Here is a 4,752-nt window from a genome sequence, read left to right on the forward strand (position 1 = left end):
TCAAAAACATGTTAATATATAGTGGACTGTCATATACAGACACCACAGTCAGATGTGGCTCCTGAACATTGTCAGCTTCATTACCCAACAAGAAGCTGAACCACAGGTATTTAATGCTATAACTTGGAAGTTAACCATCCCCCTCACTTCTGAGGGACTTAGTGGGCAGAGAGTAAGAATACCAGAATCTGTAGTATTGAGCAAGCTGTTACAGGAGCACTGATTCTGATTATGGTTTTCCAAAGACACAATTATGGCCTGCTCTGAAGGGCTCCTTATATGTGACATCTTGTAAGGTAACTATCCTGAAGAAATTACTGGAGAGGGGGTAGTGTTACTGCTTGTATAATTTTCCCAGTGGAAACCACTGATTTATTCATTTCAACAATCAGAGAGGCCACAGCTCTCTGGGTATCCTGCGGAAAGAGCCTGCCTCCCGACCCATAAGGCCCTGGCCCGGAAGCTTCACTTTCTCTTCCTGTTCTCCACCATGGCCTAGGATCAACGTGAGAAGGAGAACCCCATGCGGGAACTTTGCATCCACAAGCTCTGCCTCAACATCTGTGTGGGTGAGAGTGGAGACAGACTGATCCGGGCAGCCAAGGTGCTGGAGCAGCTCACAGGCCAGACGCCCGTGTTCTCCTTTAAAGCTAGATACATGGTTAGATCCTTTGGTATCAGGAGCAATGAAAAGATTGCTGTCCACTGCACAGTCCATGGGGCCAAGGCAGAAGAAATCCTGGAAAAAGGTCTAACGGCGCAAGAGTATGAGTTAAGAAAAAAATAACTTCTCTGATACTGGAAACTTTGGCTTTGGGATCCAGGAGCACATCGATATGGGGATCAAATATGACCCTAGCTTTGGTATCTATGGCCTGGACTTCTATGTGGTGCTGGGTAGACCAGGTTTCAGCATCACAGACAAGAAGCACAGGACAGGCTGCATTGGGGCCAAACACAGAATCAGCAAAGAGGAGGCCATGCACTGGTTCCAGCGGAAGTATGATGGGATCATCCTTCCTGGCAAACAAATTCCCGTTTCTATCCAAAAGGCCAATAAAAACTTTTCAGTGAAAAAAAAAACAAAAACAAAAACAAACTTTTCCATGTCCTGCCACTACAACTGGGGGTATGTAAAGTCAAATAAAACATGGTCTCTCCCCTAATGGGGTTAGTTAAGGGTCCCAAAGTTCTGACTCTTTGCTTATAAGTTGACCTTTAGTCTCTTTCAAAATCCTTTCCCTTCTGAGTCAGGGTGAGGGTGAAGTAAGCAGCTGAGAGGGACGTTGTACTCTTAACAAGTACACTTGCCTTGGGCTCTTAATCGATTTTCTCTTGAATTCTCTCTGAAACCTGAACTGGATAACCCTGGCAGCCCACCATGCCTTCTTGATATATAAGTTGTATACAGTGATGTGATGAGCACTGGGTGTTATATGTAACTAGTGAATTACTGAACTCTACATCTGAAACTACTGATGTACTAAATGTTGACTAATTGAATTTAAATTTTAAAAAAACAAGTTATATACAGCATCACTGCTGATACTTCTGTGTGTTTTGGGATCAGTCAGAGAATGGGGGTAAGAGCAGGAAGGAGGATACTTGCCTTTCTGAATAGAGGTTTTCTGAAGGAACCTCTGGTTCTCTTGGGCATTACGTCTACCAACCTCTCACCTCCCTCTAATTTTCTCCCTATTTCTCTCCTTCCTTTAGGGCCAAATTTCTTTAAGATAGATCTACCCTCACCATCCTTATTTCTTTATCTCCCATCCACTCCTCTGCTTACCTCCCCCTATCACTCCAACAACCTCACTAATATCCAGATCACATCCATGTCAAAAAACCTCAAGAACAATGTTCAATTATTTTATTTGAGCTCTCAAAAATATTCAATACATTTGGTTATGCCCCCCTCTTAAAACCCTCTTGTTTCTTGACCTCTGTTAGACTACACTCTCCTGGGTTTATTTACTTTCCTGTTCTCTAGCCACTTCTTTTATTTTTTAGATTTTATTTATTTATTTGGGAGAGAGCAAAAGCGAGAGAGATCACGGAGGGAGAGGGAGAAGTAGACTCGCTGCCGAGCAGAGAGCCCGATGCGGAGCTCGATCCCAGGACCCTGAGATCATGACCTGAGCCGAAGGCAGACGCTTAACTGACGGAGTCACCCAGGCGCCCCTCTCTAGCCACTTCTATAATGTTCTTCTCATTCTCCTTTCTTAGTACCTCCATCTTTGCCTGAAAATTGTACATTGGATTTCCATAGGAGAGTATTCCAGACACTCTTTTAACCTCACCCTCCATACTCACACAGGGCCAGAAGTTGGATGTGAATCACACCTACTGCCAATATGTAGGACATATCCACACAGGCTTTCCATGGGGGATGATTTCATCCACTCTCATAGCTTCAACCAGCACCTCTTTGCCAATAATTCCAACTGTGTATTTCGAGGAGAGAATTTCCTTTTTTAAGACAGATCCATATGCCCACAGCCTATGCAACATTTTCATTTCTATATTTTACAAGTACCTCATTACTTAACATATTCAAAACTGAACTTGAGACCTGCTTTTCCTACAGTGTGTTATCTCAGTAAATTTCTCAAGACAGAGCTTTCTAGGAGCTTTCTTTGACATCTTTCTCTTACAACTCCCCATATCCAGTCACCCACTAAAGGCTGCCAATTCTACCTTCTAAATACATCTTGAGCCATATCCACTTCTATTCACCCCAAGGCCACCACCATAAGCCAAGTCTCCAAATGAACCTGCAGCTGGACTAGTACAAGAGTCTTCTAAATGATTTTCCTGAAATACTTCCTGCCTTCTACCAGTGTATTCTGCACACACAGCTGGAGTACACTTTTGTAAAGTTATAGCAAGTATGAATCTCATACAGAAACTTCAAATGTGCAGAGATGTAACATCCTTCAGGTCTCTAAAAATCAACTTAGTCCTAAAGTTTCATATGTACTTAGAAGTGAAAAACTGAATCTTGCAAAATCAAAGTAATCTACATCATTTGGGTTAAATACTCTAATTCAATCAATCAACCAATTCAAGATTCTCCTCAGGATTCACCAAACTGTGTTTCTTCCACCTAAGGATGACCTATGATCCTGTGATGATTACATATTCCCCAGACTTGAGAGGGTAGGTATGGGGTAACTTTTCCATAAGCATTCTTTTTTTTTTTTTAAAGATTTTATTTATTTATTTGAGAGAGAGAGAGAATGAGAGATAGAGAGCACGAGAGGGAAGAGGGTCAGAGGGAGAAGCAGACTCCCCGCCGAGCAGGGAGCCCGATGCGGGACTCGATCCCGGGACTCCAGGATCATGACCTGAGCCGAAGGCAGTTGCTTAACAAACTGAGCCACCCAGGCGCCCATCCATAAGCATTCTTTATTCTTGGTGACCCTGAGATTTACCTCATCCTGACTGACCCACACCAGTGATGTTCTCTGTCCTATAGCTTCTGAGCCAACTCACTGCTGATAATAACAGTAACAACAGTAACAACTGCCTCTTATTTTGAGTCTTCTACATATGTCAACTCATTTCCTCCCCAACCCTTGGGATCTGTCTGTTGTCTCTTAGCACTTTGTACTCCTTTCTTTCTCCTCAGGAAACTCAGGGCCTCTACTGCTTTTTGCACATCCCACTATATGCTCATGCCAAATTCTCTCAGTCTGTCCTTAAAGCTACTCAGGCCAACATCTCATTTAACCACTGCCCTTGTCACTCCAGTGCCATGGTGGACACAAGGCTTCTTCTCTAGGACAATGGTAACCTCTCCATGGTACTCATAGGAAAGCAAGATAAGGGCTTTCTCTGCTCTCAAGTTTCATCAGTAGGTCAGACATTCCCATCCCCAATTCTACTCCATCAAGATATAAATCTTGAGAGGGAGAAGGGTGCCTTAAGTCTTTCTTAGAAATCCACACCAGCCACTAATTCTCTTGCTCCCTTTTCTCTATTCTGAAGCTCCACTCAATTGCCAAGAATGTAAAACAAAAACAAAAACTCTCCTCTGTATGTCAGAGGGAAACTGGCTTTGAATCTATTCTCTCCTATACTCTTGTTTATGGATAAATTCTATGTACTCTTTCTTCAGGCTTTGACCATTGATGCTACAAATCCTGCTTTGGGGAGATTCATAAAAACTTTCTGGCTCAAGAATTAGGCTCTTCATTGAAAACTCAGGCTTTCCCTTACACCTCAATAAAGCTGGGCAACAAAGAAATCTTATCAAGATCTTTATCATTGCTATGGATTTCAAGTAATCAATTGACTTCTTTTTCTAAGGCTAAATCTGTTCTTCCTCTTAAATAATGGATGTCACTGCCTGAAATGATAAAGACCATGGAACATTGAAAAAAAAAATGTGGGAAAAGAAAAACCTCAGTTTTTAAAACCCCCTAATTTTATTTTTATTTTCTGAGACAAATGCAAATATGATTAAGCACCTATCCCACAGACACAAGCCCTCTTCAAACTCTGGGTTTTTTTTAATTGATATATAATTGACATACAACATTGTGTAAGCTTAAGGTATACAATGTGTAGATTTGATACATTTATATATTGCAGTATGATTACCACCCAGCTAACACCTCTAACACATCACACAATTATCATTTCCTTTCTGTAGTGAGAATAATTAATATCTAGTCTCTTAGCAACTTTGAAGATTATAATACAGTACTGTTTCTATAATTCCTATGCTGCACATTAGATCTTCAGGAC

The 4,752-nt window shown here is 41.6% G+C and overlaps 1 pseudogene; it reads left to right on the forward strand.

The window, feature by feature from the left end:
• The first annotated feature begins 490 nt into the window (after positions 1-490).
• LOC112834007 (large ribosomal subunit protein uL5 pseudogene) lies at positions 491-1,166 on the forward strand (annotated as a pseudogene).
• Positions 1,167-4,752: the final 3,586 nt, after the last annotated feature.

The sequence above is a fragment of the Callorhinus ursinus genome, unplaced genomic scaffold (genome assembly GCF_003265705.2).
Source record: "Callorhinus ursinus isolate GAN/ISIS: 27379988/994484 unplaced genomic scaffold, GSC_fseal_2.0 scaffold1, whole genome shotgun sequence".
NCBI lineage: Eukaryota > Metazoa > Chordata > Mammalia > Carnivora > Otariidae > Callorhinus > Callorhinus ursinus.